Raw genomic sequence first — 16342 nt, forward strand, 5'->3', positions numbered from 1 at the left:
AGTTTGAGAAAAAGACAATGCTTTTTTACCCCTAAACACGTCAGTGTGTATTTCCTAAAACATTTGGGATATAATCCCAACCACAGTAAAAATGGAAATTCCGTTTGCTAGCATATTGTTATGTCATCTATGGTATTAGACAATCACCAATCATTCCACTAGGGTCTTACTAAGCCAAAGAGGAATTGTAATTCCCTTTTCTGGTTCAGGAATCAGTTCAGAACATCCTTCACCCTTGACTGTCAAGGCTGTTTAGTCTCCTTTAATCTGGAAGAGTTCCTCAGTCATGCTCGATTTTTGTCAAGTTTTTGAGGAGAAGAGCCCAGTTATTCTGTAGACTAGACTTCAGTTTGCTTTGCTTGCTGTAACTGTAGGCTTTGCTCACCATGCCTTTGACAGATCCGTTATTTTCTATTGTTACTTTCTATTGTTACTTACCACTGTTTCAAGCTTGAAACCACTGTTGCAAGCAGAGGCCTATCCACTGATCTGAGGCCTCTCAATGGCAAAAATGCCTGGAGCCCTGGGCCAGGGACTTCTATCAAGGCCCCTTGTGGACATCAGAAGACCTCCTGCTATCAATCACAGCTGATAGAATAGAATCCATCATTTCCGTATTACCTGGAAACCTTAGATTCCCCTTATTCTTCTTAGATCCACACTGATGGTTGTTTATAAACAAGTGGAAACATTTTGCCTACTTACTGGCCACAGAGATAATTATATTTGAGGCAACACTCTTGTGAAAACCGAAGTCAGTCAGTCACATAATCAAATTTTACACTCAGCTAAATCAGGCCCCCATGACAAGCCCACCCAGAAAGGAGAAGTGCTCTGCTCCATAAAGTTTCCTAACTGCACCGTTTCTTTCTTGAATTGGCAGGTAGCAGTTGTCTTTGTTGTGAATACTAATGTTTTTTGGCCAGCTATCAGTAGAGTTTTATTTCCCATAAACTCTTTTGGCCTTGTGCCCTTCCAACACCTCAAAGACTTAGGGAGTCGGATCTTCAGCCTTTCCTTTAACAGGTGTAATTTAATACCCTGCTTGTTTTTTTGCACAAATGCCAACATTGTAACCTTCATCAAACTGTGTGTGAACTGGCTGCCTCAGTGGCTGTGAACTGGCTAAGTGAAAAATGCATTGCCTAGGAAACCACAGCTCTGCACCGTTCCGGAATGTTTCATTAGTTTAGTTAGGGATCAGGACTTGTGATACTTCCCAGGTCAGACCTTGTTTCCACTACCTTACTACCCATTTGACATTGAGCAATTTAATTAACATCACTGTGTCTGAACTTTCTCACTTATCAAATGGAAATAATTATGTGACATATTTGATCGGTACTTATATTAGTGTGAGGAAGGAATTAAATATTGACACATGGTACACAACGCCGTGTAACAGCATTAGTAAATATGTTAGCTGACCCACACCTGGCTTCCCTCGCCTAAACGCAGTGAAGCCAACTACCGACACCGGGTTGTGGTGAAGGAAAGTGCGAGGGCCAAGCAAGGAGTCCAGGCAGCTAGTGCTTGAAAGACCCGTACTCCCCGGCGGCGCTCAGGGAAAGGTTTCTAAGGGCATGGTGAGCAGGAGAGGGTATGCAGTGTGTGATCAGCCCGCGGACATTCTTCTGATTGGTTGGTGGTGAGGTAGTCAGGGTCAACATGGTCAACCTCCTGTTTCAACTGGTCTGGGGCCTGTGCACTGGTGGGCAGCCCACAGCTAACTTCTCCCGCCCTGTGGGGTGTCAGTATCTGCAAAACCGCTCACAGGCCATGGCTCAGAATATCATCCATAGCCCTTGAAGAGGACCTAAAGGGCCTCCACCGTCTCTAGTGACCCAGCTATTACTGTTGTGTATTGCTTGTTTGTTTTATTTTTTCCCTTCCTCTCTGTATTTTCTCACTTCTCTGATTAAATTTGCTCAGGGAGCATCTGGGAGGCTAAAGAATTTTTTTACAGACAAGAGGCATGGGGAGGGCACGGGGCACAGGGGGTCTGTCCTGGGAAGGCCCCCATGGAATCCTGCTCAGTTACAAACGTTGGGATTGTTTTATAATCGGTTACTATGCTACTCTGGTAAACTGTGTAAATGAATGCTTCAGGTACCAGTTGATGTATAACCACAGACCTTCTGGTTTAAAACAAAGCGACTTTATTATGCTCACAATCTGTAAGTCAAGGGTCGAGCAGGGCTTGGCTGGGTCACGCGGTCACTTGCAGTGGGTCGCGGGGATGATCTGGAGAGTCTGAGAAGGCTTCACTTGCTCGTGGTCTTACTGGTCTGCAGCTTGGGAGGCACAGCAGGGGCCCTGGTCTCAGCTTGGTCTCTCTCGTCCGTGAGTTCCAGGCCTTTCCCGGATCGTCTCTCTAGCTGGAGCATCTGACTGCTTTAGCACCCAGGGCTCTAGAGTATGTGTTCTAAGAATCCACAGAAGAGCTACGAACCTTCTCACATTGCTTCCACAGTTGCCGCGTGTCACGCACACTGCACTCTTTCAGTTTCACAGGATTTCATGTTCATGTTTCATGTTTCATGTTTCATGTTCACAGTGGAAAAGGACCATACAACTGCGTGAATACTGGGAGGCATGACTCTTTGAGGGCCCGTCTTCAAGACAAGCCATGGCAATGAAAAGCAGTGTTTCTTCTAGGAGTATTCATCTGTATCTGTGTGCCAACTAAGGGTTACTCATTAGTCGGGCATGTGTCCAAGATGTTTTATTGCAAAAAAATGCTTTAAAAAAATGCTAGAATCATCTCATGGAGTGACTTGAAATTTTCTGAAATTGCGTCCTGGGATAGAGATTGGCTAGAGAGATCACAGGAGAGTATGCCCAAGAGCAGACTCTTTTTTAGAGTCAATATTTCCTAATGTTTCACTTCTTCTAATTGCAGATTGAAGAACATATTTCTTGGGCATTGCTCCCACTAGGCTATGTTAAAAGCCACCCCTTCACCTCAGAGGCTTATAATAATAAACGTTTAGTCCCTCCTCTCCTGTCTGTAAGTCAGCTGTGCTCTGCTGGGCTTAGCTGAGATCATTTGCAGTCAGCTGGATTAGGATTCAGAATTTGGGTGATCCAAGTATGTGCCACCTGTCTCCTCATGCTGGAATCATGATAGAATTCTGAGCTTCTGGTGAAATTCAGGAGCTCTAGTACTCTTGCCGGTAAGGTCCCATGGATGGAGGAGCCTGGTAGGCTGCAGTCCACGGGATCGCTAGGAGTCGGACACCACTTCACTTTCACTTGTCACTTTCATGCATAGGAGGGGGAAATGGCAACCCACTCCAGTATTCTTGCCTGGAGAATCCCAGGGATGGGAGAGCTGGGTGGGCTGCCGTCTATGGGGTCGCACAGAGTCGGACACGACTGCAGCGACTTAGCAGCAGCAGCAGAGGCTAAAGAAAAGCATGTCAGCACGTGTGGGATGTCTGTCCGTGCGTGTCCCCTTACATTCACCGGCCGAATCAAACCACATGGGAAGCCCACGGTCAGAAGCACTGGGAGTTCTCCTCTCCCCACAGGAAGGCCTAGGGGAAAGGGGTAACTGTGAACAGCTGGCATTCTCCACCATGGACAGCCAGGCATGGTGGAATAAAGAACCAGTTCCCCGGACATTCCTGAATGGATCTGCAGTTTTTCCATTTGTAAAGCTCTCTCTCCCATCCAGTAGAAGAGAGCGTCATCTTCTGATAATTTCTAGGAGCACCCAGAGTTCACTCCAAAGCTTTAGATTTTAATTGTCTAACATACAGAAATTATTACCCTTTTTTTGAACTTTCTGTTATTTATATTCATACTGTGTTTATGCAACACCAACACCATATTTAGCTATTGACAGTGCATAAGGAATTGGTCTTTGCCCTGAGGAATTTATTTCAGAGCAATTCAAGCTGCTTAAATCAGTGTCAGGCTCTCAACTTTGAACAGACAGCTGTGGAGAGGAGATAAGCTTTTGAAGATGCAGCAGAAATGGTGTTTATAGAGGGAATGAAAGTGGGAGAGATGGCAGGCAACCACGAAAGGGAGAGTTTATCCAAACTTGCAAAACGAATGGTAGGAGAGGGAAAGAATGAACGGAACGGACAGAGGTGAGGCTCCAGCTCGACTTTATCCTCTGTGTTTTCAGCAGTCCTAAGGAAGTTAGACATCAGCTGGGTTTATTCTTTGGTAGACGTAACCTCTTGAAGTTTTGACTTCAGCTTTATCTCCATCTCGTACGTGTTCTGTGCTGATAACACGGCTAGTTCTCATTGAGGATGGTGCATTTCCTCCCGCCCAGCGGGCATGCTGTTAATAGAAAGTTTGATACGCTTCAGTGATTTTCTAACCTAAAGTAACACTTGACCAGAGGCTTAAACAGTAACTTCTAATATGTTATAGTTTGAGGGTTTCCATAGGCATCTGTTGGAGAAGGAGATGGCAGCCCGCTCTAGTGTTCTTGTCTGGAGAATCCCATGGACAGAGGAGCCTGGCGGGCTGCAGTCCAGGGGGTCGCAAAGAGTCAGACACAACTGAGTGACCAAACCACAGGCCTCTGTGCCTTAAAATAATTCCTAACCCTAAACTCGCCCTGTGCTTGATACTCCTGAGATGCCTTACTCTGCATTAAGGAATCAAGGTGATAGGTGAGACTGTGGTGTCTCAGATACATAGCTCCTTGGATGGACACTGACAAGGCAGAGGTGATGGCAAGATCCCGCTGGTAGAGAGTCCTTGTCACTGTGGGCTGTCTGCTCATTCTGGGCAGTCCTCTCCAGCCTCTGCAGTGGGGCTGTGTTCTTGGCTGCTCAGAATCCATGGACTTATCCAGGATAATCCCATCATTGTCTTTTGGCAAATTATCTTTCCTGCTTTGCGAGTAGTAGTTGGTTACGTGTGTAAACTGAGGTGCCCTGTTCTGCTCCCTCCCTTCTGTGCTGGTCTTTTTAAAAGAGTTTCTGATGTAGACCACTTTTAAAGTTTTTACTGAACTTGTTAAAACATTGCTTCTGTTTTATGTTTTGACTTTTGGCCCGGAGGCATGTGGGATCTTCTTTCCCCACCCAGGGATCAAACTTGCAATTGGAAGGTGAGGTCTCAACCACTGGACCACCAGGGAAATCCCTACAGTGGTCTTTTGATGTGTCAACTTGACTATTTTCCTGTCCTCAGTTATTTAACTTTATATTATTTTAAATTTTCATTGGCGTGAGACAGCCAAAGAATATTTCTTATGCTACGTCAGATCTCCCACTCTAAGGACCCTCCATCCCCCGTACCCCGTTTGAGGAGTCAGAGGAGACGGGCTTCATCCCTTTTCCATGGAGATGGAGGAAGATCTGAGAGCGGGAAGTGCGGCTGAGGCACCGGGGCTTAACTGGGGGCTCTCAGCTCCTGACTGTTGCTTCCACTCTGTTTCTTAGCTATGATGTGCCTGTAATTTTGTTTTTAATTTTTATTGGAGTATAGTTGGCTTACAATGTTGTGTTAGTTTCCCGCATACAGCAAAGTGAATCAGTTATTGATATACACATATCCACTCTTTTTTAGAGTCTTTGCCCATATAGATCATTACAGAATATTGAGTAGAGTTCCTTATCCTGTAAGTAAATCCTTGTTAATTATCTATTTTATCTATATTTGATGGGTTTCCCTGATGCCTCAGTGAGTAAAGAATCTACCTTCAATGCAGGAGATGTGGGTTTCAGTTCCTGGGTCAGGAACATCCCCTGGAGAAGGGAATGGCACCTCACTCTAGTATTCTTGTCTGGGAAATCCCATGCACAGAGGAGCCTGCTGGGCTACAGTCCATGGTGGCATCAACACTCTCTATTTTCTGCACTATTTTACTTTTTTATGATATCTTGAAATTACAGTCTTAATCTGTGCCCTATATATAATATCTTTAGGCCATTGAATTTTGCATAGTTCCAGGAGCAGTTTCCCAAATTTCTTTTTACCCAAGCAAACAGTCTTAAAGAAAATTAAACACTGTATGTGGATATTGCTTAGGTATTATAAAAGCTTTTTTAACCCTGATATTTTGAAGTCTTTTTCCAAAGAACGTGTCCGAACAAGATCCTCTAATCATTCCTTCTTGGCTTATTTTTGCTCTGTTTCCAATCCTGCTTCATAGCTATTGCACTGTCTTAGTAACTTTTCCTTTTGCTTGGCCACAGAGGAACAAAGCAACGAAACAGACTGGCCAGCCCACTTGCGTCACTTGCAGCAAGAACAGAAACACTCACCTAAGCCGGCCATGAGCGTTCCGGTGGACGGAACTTGCGTTCCTTGCAGACCTGAACTCCCAGAATATATTCAAACAGATAGATGGACCCGTGAAATGCCCTGTAATCAGACTGAATCTCCCTGTTCTTTTGCTTTAAGGCATGGGGCGCGCAGGCTCTTGGCTGCACCACGTGGGGCCTTTAGCTGAGGGCTGCAGGCTCTCTAGTTAGGGTGTGAGAGCTTAGTTGCCCCGTGGCGTGTGGGATCTTAATTCCCAACCAGGGATCAAACCCATGTCCCCTGCCTTGGAAGGTGGTTTCTCAACCACTGGACCGCCAGGGAAGTCCCACAGCTGGGTCTTGAAAAGTGGAAGAAGGAGGCTGAGGACAAGCCAGTGTCTGAGGGATGCTGTGGTAGGAAGGCTCATGAAAGGCGTCGGGAAGGCAGTGCAGGGTCCAGCAGCCGAGAAGGCAAGGGGCCGATTCTCCTCTAAGCCTCCGGAAGGAACGCAGCCAGTCAATACCTTGACTTAACCCAGCGTGACCTGCAGCGGAGTTCTGAGCTACAGAACAGTAAGATGATCAATCTCTGCTGTGTTAAGCCAGTAAGTTTGTGGATAATTTGTTATGGTAGCGAGAAAACTATTAGACTCTATAGCCCTTAAGTGTAGCAGGAAGAACAGAGCTGAGCACAGAATCTGGGTGTGGTCGTACAGCGGGGAGTGCGGATCATTTCCCTGCTGTACTGTTTACTGGTGAGAGGTTCACCTCTCTAAACTTCGGTATTATCACCTCCAGAATGGGCAGAAGATGCCTGCCTTTCAGGTTTCTTTTTCCTATAAATTAGAGATGAAACAGGCTTAGCTTTGAAGCGTCTGAAATCTCTCCCTGGCTCTGACCAAGGCTGGGATTCAGGGTGGTACCTGGTACCCCTGAAGAGAAAGAAGTTGATTGTGATAGGCTGGGAAATGTAGGATGAAGGGGAAACTGAGGTTTGACGTGGCTGGGTCAATATGGGCTCAGGAAGAGAATCGGTGACTGGGAACTCAAAGACACAGGGCAGATAGGTAGCAAATGTCTGTGGACAGAAAGCTATCAGACTGGTCCGGCAGGACCGAGGGGATGAGGTCAGGACTGGGGTTACTGGAGCAGGTCCCAGGGCCAGGGGAGAAGCAGGACCTACTGACTGGGCGGGGGCCTTGTAGGCAGTCTAGATACCCAGTGGTGGTGCAGGGGCTTCCTAGGTGGTGCTAGTGGTAAAGAATCTGCTTCAGTGCAGGATACGCAGGAGACTCAGGTTCGATTCTTGGGTGGGAAAGATCCCCTGGAGGAGGGCATGGCGGCCCACTCCAGTATTCTTGCCTGGAGAATCCTGTGGACAGAGGAGCCTGGTCGTCCACAGTGCATGGTGTCACAAAGAGTGGAATATGACTGAAGCGACTTAGCATGCAGGCACAGTAATGCAGTAAGTGTAGATTCTAGCTATCACCTTCTCATAGAAAGAGCAAGAGCGTTCCAGAAAAACATACTTCTCCTTTACTGACTATGCTTTGACTGTGTGGATCACAACAAACTGGAAAATTCTTAAATACATGGGAATACCAGACCACCTCACCTGCCTCCTGAGAAACCTGTATGCAAGTCAAGAAGTAACAATTAGAACCAGACATAGAACAACAGACTGGTTCCAAATTGGGAAAGGAGTATGTCAAGGCTGTATATTGTCACCTTGATTATTTAACTTATATGCAGAGTACATCATGAGAAATGCTGGGCTGGATGAAGCACAAGCTGGAATCAAGATTGCTGGGAGAAATATCAATAACCTCAGTTATGCAGATGACACCATGCTTATGCAGAAAGCAAAGAAGAAGTAAAGAGCTTCTTGATGAAAGTGAAAGAGGAGAGTGAAAAAGTTGGCTTAAACCTCAACATTTAATAAATGAAGATCATAGCATCTGGTCCATCACGTCATGGCAAATAGATGGGAAAACAATGAAAACAGTGAGAGACTTTATTTCTGGGGGGCTCCAAAATCACTGCAGACAGTGACTGCAGCCATGAAATTAAAAGACGCTTGCTCCTTAGAAGAAATTCCATGACCAACCTAGACAGCATATTAAAAAGCAGAGACATTACTTTGCCAACAAAGGTCCATCTAGTCAAAGCTATGGTTTTTCCTGTGGTCATGTATGGATGTGAGAGTTGGACTATAAAAAAAGCTGAAGGCCAAAGAATTGATGCTTTTGAACTGTGGTATTGGAGAAGACTCTTGAGTGTCCCTTGGACTGTAAGGAGATCCAACCAGTCCATCCTAAAGGAGATCAATCCTGGGTGTTCATTGGAAGGACTGATGCTGAAGCTGAAACTCCAATACTTTGGCCACCTGATGTGAAGAACTGACTCATTGGAAAAGACCCTGATGCTGGGAAAGATTGAAGGCAGGAGGAGAAGGGGACGACAGAGGATGAGATGGTTGGATGACATCACCGACTCAATGGACATGAGTTTGGGTAAACCCCGGGAGTTGTTGGACAGGGAGGCCTGGGGTCTCAAAGAGTCGGACATGACTGAGCGACTGAACTGAACTGATTACCTCTTGGAATATTTTTTCTTTGGCTTCTTTCTCTTCTCCCATTCCTCGTGTGTTGATTTGTGTGTATGGTGTCTGCAATCCTGTGTGTACCTCTTTGAGATTTGATTTTTCTTCCAACTTTTTCCTCTGTTATTCAGATCACATTCTTTCGACTGACCTGTCTTCAAATTTGCTGATTCTTCTGCCAGCTTATATTTACTGCTGAGCCCCTCCAGCGAATTGTTAATCTTGGGTTTGCACTTTACTAACTGGTTCTTTTTATTTTATTTTATTTTTTTTTTACCTTTTTATTGGTCTCTATTTACAGAGACGTTGTCACCATACCCTCATTCCTGTGAGCACAGTCTCATTCCCTTCTCTTCGCATCATGCCCTGAGTAGTAGCGGCTCTGAGGTTTCTCTGCCTGCCCAGTTCACCCTCTGGGCCTCCTCAGAGGCAGATCTTGTGGCTTTTTTTCCCCTGTGGATGGGTCACAGTTTTCCTTTTTTTTCTTCACATCTCACAATTTTTGGTTGAAAACTGGACATTTTATACACTATGCTGTCGCAGCGCTGGATCCTGATCCCCCCAGGAGCTGTTGTTTCATTTGCTTGTCTGTCTGTCTGCCTGGTGACTTGGCTTTGGCTGCTGTGACCTGGAGTAAACTGCCTGGCGGACAGGCTGTTCACAGAGCTGGGCAAGGAGGGTAGGTGAGAAGGAGCGAGAGGCTTCTTATTCTAACCAAGATGTAGTCGATTTTCACGAATGAATGTTTCTCTACTTGATGTATTCTCACAGGACGCTTTCTATAGACATCAAAGGATTAAAACAACTCTTTCTGCCTCGGTTAAGTTTCTGTTTTACCGGGGAGAGTTTTCACCGAGCCCCTTGTTCTGCCGTTCTGGAAGCACTGCTTCTCTTGTTTTCACGGTTTGCTTAACTAGAAGATATCCTTGGGAATTCCCTGGTCGTCCACACACAGAAGACTGCACGCTTCACTATCTGTAGGCAGTTTCAGTCCATGGTCAGGGAACTAAGATCCCACATGCCATGTGGCATGGTCAGAATGGACATGAATAAATAAATGAATACGTAAATACATAAATAGCATCTTTTTAAAAAAAGCTATCCTCTTTCCCTTTAAGTAGGTTTAAGCAAATTATCTGTGTGACTCCATTCCAGTGTAAACTTTGATAAATGAGAATTTTTGAAATGTGCCCAACTTGGGTTTGAGATCATTGACACCAGGTTAGTTTATCTCCCAGCGGGAGTCCGTGCCCTCTGGGAGGCAGCAGTGTGAAGGCAGGGTTTCTCTCGGAAGCACCGGTTTCCATACGGTGAATGGTGGCTTTCATTCAGAGATCTTGGGACGAGTCTGACTGTAGAGCTGGAGGTTTGCAGAGCCGGTCCTCCAGAGATCTCTGTGGATGCTTAGTAGAATTGGTTTTTACCTAGTAAGAAAAAAAGTGATAAATGAGCTAACAAATTAAGCTTTCAGGTTAAAATAAAGGGTTTAAATGTCAACTAAAGAAACATAGGTGGAGATCAGAGTAGAAATGTGGTTAATAGCGCATGTTAGTCAGTACATTGAGAAAACAGAGGTTTTGAAGCAGTTTTGAAGTAGAGGAAAGAAGGTCGTTGAAGAGATGTGAGAGAATACGTTGGATGGTCCACTGTTGTCATCATGTAAGAGAGGCCATCGGTGTTCATTCCCTCCCCCAGTGGGTCTCCAGGAGGCTTTCAGATCCATGAACTATGACTTTCATCGTTTTATATATAGGGACTGTGTTGTTACAGATATTAAAAAATGTCTCCATTCATGTTTATTGAACAAATAGGTTCAGGGTATAGGGGGTAATATCCAAAATATATAAGGAACTCATGCAACTCAACAGCAGAAATGAACAAATAATCTGATTTAAAAATTGGCAAAGGACCAGAATAGACAGTTTGATGCAAAACATATAAATGGCCATCGAGTACATAAAAGGGTGCTAAGCGTCTCTAATCATCAGAAAACTGCCAATCAAGTAGACAGTGGGCTATCACCTCACACATGTCAGGATGGCTGTTCTCAGAAAGGCAAGAGGTAACCAGTGTTGGCAAGGATGAGAAAAAAGGACTCTGTACAGCCGGTGGGAACGTAAGCTGGTGTAGCCACTGTGGAAAGCAGCATCGTGTTTCCTCAGAGAAGTAGAAGTGGGGCTGTCGTGTGGCCCGGCACTCCCGCTTCTGGGCATGCAGTCAAGGAGAAGCGCTGGCCGTCTCGATGGGAACTCTGCGCCTCTCATGCTCACTGCAGCGCGGTTCACAAAGCCAAGACACGGAGCCAACTCAGTTGTCCCTCAGCAAATGAGTGGGTAAGGAGAGTGTGACGTGTGTGTGGTGTGTGCATATACACACACACATATACACATATAGACAGATATGTGTCTATACATACACACACATACATATGCGCACATGTGCACACATAATGGAATATTATTCAGCCGTAAAAGGAAATTCCTGTGACACCGTTAATGAAACTTAACCTCATGCTATGTGAAAAAAATCGAAGACAAGTACTGTATAATTTCACTTGTATGTGGAATCTGAAACAGATAAAAATCATTGAAACTGGTAGATTAGTGGTTGTCGGGGGCTGGGGCGTTGGGGAAATGGGGAGATGTTGGTCAAAGGGTACAAACTTTCTGTTATAAGACAAGAACTGTAGGGAACTAATGGTGACCAGAGTTAACAGTACTGTAATGTATACTTGAAATTTTCTAAAAGTAGATGTAGCGAATCTATGCACACACACACACACACACAGACACGCACAAACACACAGACGGCCACCGTGTGAGCTGGCAGACGTGCTGACTAACTTGGTTGCGGTAACCATTTCACAGTGCACGCAAGTATCACAGCACCTTGTTACTTCCCTTAATTGGCAAATGACATCGTGTGAACTTACACCTCGATAGAGCTGGAAGAGGAGAAGACCTATTTGTTGCTGGTTCAGTCACTGACCAGTTGTGGAAACAGAAACCACACTGGCGACTGTAACAGAGAAAAATGGGCAATAATGATCGCTTACATTCACGGGTCTGAGTTCTCATGTGCGTGCCCATGTGGGATTCCTTTCTTGGTCTCCTTTATCACTGATGTCCTTTTTAGTCAGTTGAATAGTGTCCCTCAGTGAGTACGTCCATGTCGTCAGAGCCTGTGAACGTGATCTTGATTCAAAAGGGGTCTTTGAAAATGTAAGTAGGACTCTTGAGATAAGACCGCCCTGGATTGCCCAATGACAGGCCCCTAAAAGAAACGTGGAGAGGAGAGACAGGCAGGTGCAGCAGGGGGGCCGCTTGCAGAAGGAGATGGGCTCGGAGTAACACAGCCACAGGCGGGGAATTCCTGACGCCACAGAGGCTGGAGAGATAAGGGAGCTTCCTCCTCGAGGCTTTAGACAGGATGCGGTTCTGCTGTGCCTTGATTTCACACTTCTGACGCCCAGCGGCGTGCGAGAATAAACTTCTGTTGGTGCAAGCCACTGGCCTGTGGTAACTCCTGTGGCAGCCTTTGGAAGCAAATATGTACTTCTATCTCATGCTCCCACTTTAGTTTATTTAATGTATATCTTTACAGTCCAGTGTCCGTGTGTTTTATGTGGGTATGTGGACACTCTTGATACCTGTCTAGGCTTATTAGCAATAAAAGGAATCCAAGTTTTAAATGGCCAAAAGCAACCAAATCTACCAGCAAAATACCAGTGCATTTTGAATGTGCCAGACCAATTCCAAGGGCAAATGATCTGTCCCAAATGCCCTAGGAGTCTACTTAGAAATTATTCGCCCAAGCTTGGTTACCATCACTCCATCTGTTTTATTAGCAAAATGATAAGAGTCATTCCACTGTTGACAAGAGAAGCAGCCATGAGCACGGGTCCCTGGAGTTGCTGTAAATGGTCCCCAAGGGTTCCAGACGACAGGCTGACAATGTCAGGCAAGAATCATGAAGATAGCACCGGTTACCTTGGTGACGCTGCCTTTAGGCGTATGTTCCAAAGGATGAGCACAGAAGACAGAAATTCTATGGAGGCATTTCTGTACCTTAACAAAATAAAACAAAAAGTCCTAGAATAGTTCAAGGGCCAGACTGTGGTTTAGTAAACACTCATTTATACAGAAAAATTTTATTTTACACTCCTCTGAGTACTAAGGATAAATGGTATATAAAGCAAAACCATATCCCCAAGACACACACACACATACATATATTTGTTGTTATTTAGTTGCTAAGTCATGTCCGACTCTTTTGAGACCCTATGGATTATAGCCAGGCTCCTCTGTCCATGGGATTTTCCAGGCAAGAATACGGGAGTAGGCTGGCATTTCCTTCTCCAGGGGATCTTGCTGACCCAAGAGTCAAACCCACATCTTCTGCATTGACAGGCAAATTCTTTACCACTGAGCCACCAGGAAAGCCCAGTACATACATGTATGTATATGTGTACATATGTACCTATGTGTATGTGTGTGTATATATACATGTGTGTGTATATGTGTATACATGTGTGTGTATATGTGTATACATTTCTTTGTAGCTCACAAAATGCTTTTGATTGAGATGATCTTATTTAGCATTTACGATAATCCAGTGGTGATGGGGCATGATCCCCCGTGTTAAGGTAAAAAGGCTGACTACAGTAGAGGCCAAGTAATTTTCATAGTTTCTGTAATAAAGTAACAGAAATTGGATGTAACCTGCTAACATTTTATGTTGTTGCTAATTAAAGTGCATTCACTGTAGAGTTTTTTGTTTGTCAAATAAACCACATTGTCAGGGGAAAAAAAGAAAGTTTAAGCCAAATTCATATTCTTTCCTGTAACTTAAAACACTCTGAGCCATAACAGGTTCAGTATAACAATGACCTTCAAGTGGGGAAGAGAGTGTGTGTGTGCTGGGGTGTTGATGGTGGGATAAAAGGAAGCCATGTTCCCAAAGGTACTTCTCAAAATTCTTAAGGAATAAGGTTTAATTTTGAATATATTGCAGTTTGAAAAATCTCTCCTGGTAATGTCTATACACTCTCACAAGGAGAATGTTTAGAGTTAATATGAGTTGAGCGCTTATCTTGGGCCAGCTGCTGCCCAAGCACTTTACATATGAGGTCGTGTTACCCTGAGAGGTAGGAAACACGGGCAAACTAGCTCTGAAGCCAGCATTCGTAATCGCTGCACTGACTGCCTCTTCTTCGGCCAGGTCGAAGTGAGTGGAGTGTTAAGCTAAACTTAGAAACCACACTGAGTAGGAAAGACAGTCTGGAGTGGAAACTGTAGACCCTGCAATGTGGCCTATATGAGAGCCAGGTCGTACATTATTGTAAATGGAATGATTCTGGAGTAGCTGCTGCAGAAGTCACTTTCTGCTGAAGTTGAGCTCAGCTCTGTTGCAGGCTCCTTGGTGCATTCATCCTGGTAGACCTCAAATTACCAACCTGCACAGTTCGGTGAATCACATGTATGGCCTCATTTATTGATTACTTTGATCTTTGCTATTCTGTGTACCTAAATGTTTGGTTATGAATTCACACTACAGCTGAATACAATTAAAGTCATCAAAGAATGGGAAATGAGCTTAACTAGCATCCAAAGGTGGTATTATTATTAGTCACTGCTATCATCGTGCACATATGAAATTAATTAGTTTGCAGTGTTTGTCTGTATTACATTTGCTTCTTTATAAGCAAAGGGACAGGATTCCATGTTATCTCAATAGAGTACTTGTGGTCAAGTATAAAGCTGCAGTTTATATCCTATACTCTGAAAGCTTATCTTTTTAAGCTTAGCATTTTAATTATGGGAGTTTCATACATTTTCTTCTGTGCCTCAAAATCTCACTGAAAATTCATGTCAGCCTTTCACTTTACCTTCCTCGTAATAAAAGGGAAGAATATTTTAGTAATTATCACCCTTCACCATATAATTGTTTGTTTAGAAATTCATAGTAGATGGAATAGGACATTTTATTGTGTAGCCAAGAGGGAAACTGTAAAAGCTTCCAGTGGGCTGGTTGGTAAATATATGGTTTGTCTCTATCATGGAGTGCTAACAGCTTCCCTACATGCATTGTGAGCTACAATCACCATTTTATAATAAATTTACTGCTAACTGCTAAGTCACTGCAGTCGTGTCCGACTCTGTGCGACCCCATAGACAGCAGCCCACCAGGCTCCATCCCTGGGATTCTCCAGGCAAGAACACTGGAGTAGGTTGCCATTTAGCTGACCCAGAAAGGTGCTAAGTGATTGCTCACAGTCACCAAACATTAGCTTCCATTTGAGGACTTCCTCTAGGTCACCCTATAAGCATATCACAATGTCTTTTATTTGAAAATGATCTAGGAATTCTCAATTGCCAATCAAATTCTAAACCCTGTGGCCAGATGTTATTACATTATTTGAACCCATGGTTATCAAACTTGAGCATGGATCAGGATCACTTGGAGGGCTGTTAAATCATAGACTGCCAGGCCCCTTCCCCAGAGGTTCTAATTCAGTAAGTCTCAAGTAGAGTTGGCCCTTCACAGGTTTGAGCTGTGTGCGTCCACTTATACACGCCTTGGTTTCAGTAGGAAATACTACAATACCGTACGGGCTTCCCAGGCGACTCAGTGGCAGAGAACCCACCTGCCAATGAAGGAGATGTGGGTTTGATCCCTGGGTCGGGAAGATCGCCTGGAGGAGGAAATGGCAACCCATTCAGTATTCTTGCCTGGAAAACCCTGTGGACAGAGGAGCCTGACGGGCTACAGTCCATGGGATTGCGAAGAGTCAGACACGACTCAGCGGCTAAAGAGCAACAACAACGAACAGTACCGTGCAGGGTCCGCAGTGGGTGGAGCCTGCGAACTCAGGGCCCTCAGATCCAGAGGGATCTTGTACATGGAGGGCTGGCTATGAATTATATGTGGGTTCTTTACCACCTAGAGGGTCAGCACTCCTAACCCACGTGATGGTCAACGGTCAACTGAAGTGCCTAAAATTCTGGATTTCCAGAAATCTCCCAGGTGCAGCTTATGCTTATGGTGTATGCATTGAGAGCTACTGGCATGAGCAATAATGATGTTTATTATGTAAACAGTGAGAAGCCCTGGGCTGGAAAATGAAGTATCAAAGATGCTCAGTTTGTCAGCATGGCCTTCTCACCTCATCGCATGGTGACAAGATAGCTGCTGAGTGTGAAGTCCTTCATGAAGAAGCGGGAGGGCCTAGAATGGAGGGACCGTCTTTCCGGGTGTGTCTCTTTAATCCACGAGGAACTCCTCCCAGATGTCCTCAGCAGACCTCTTTTGGTCCTAAGAGAGTCACATACCCAGTCTCTAACCAGTCATTAGCAAGGGGAGCAGGATGACTATGCTAGAGTTGGAGGAAGTAAGATTTACCTCTGAGATCACAGATCTAGAGAAGAGATTGGTGGTTGCCAAGGGGCAGGGGCTTGGGAAAGGGCTGGAGTAGGAGGTTAGGGTCAGCAGATGTAAGCGTTCATACACAGAATAGATGAAA

This window comes from Budorcas taxicolor, chromosome 24 (genome assembly GCF_023091745.1).
Source record: "Budorcas taxicolor isolate Tak-1 chromosome 24, Takin1.1, whole genome shotgun sequence".
Lineage (NCBI taxonomy): Eukaryota > Metazoa > Chordata > Mammalia > Artiodactyla > Bovidae > Budorcas > Budorcas taxicolor.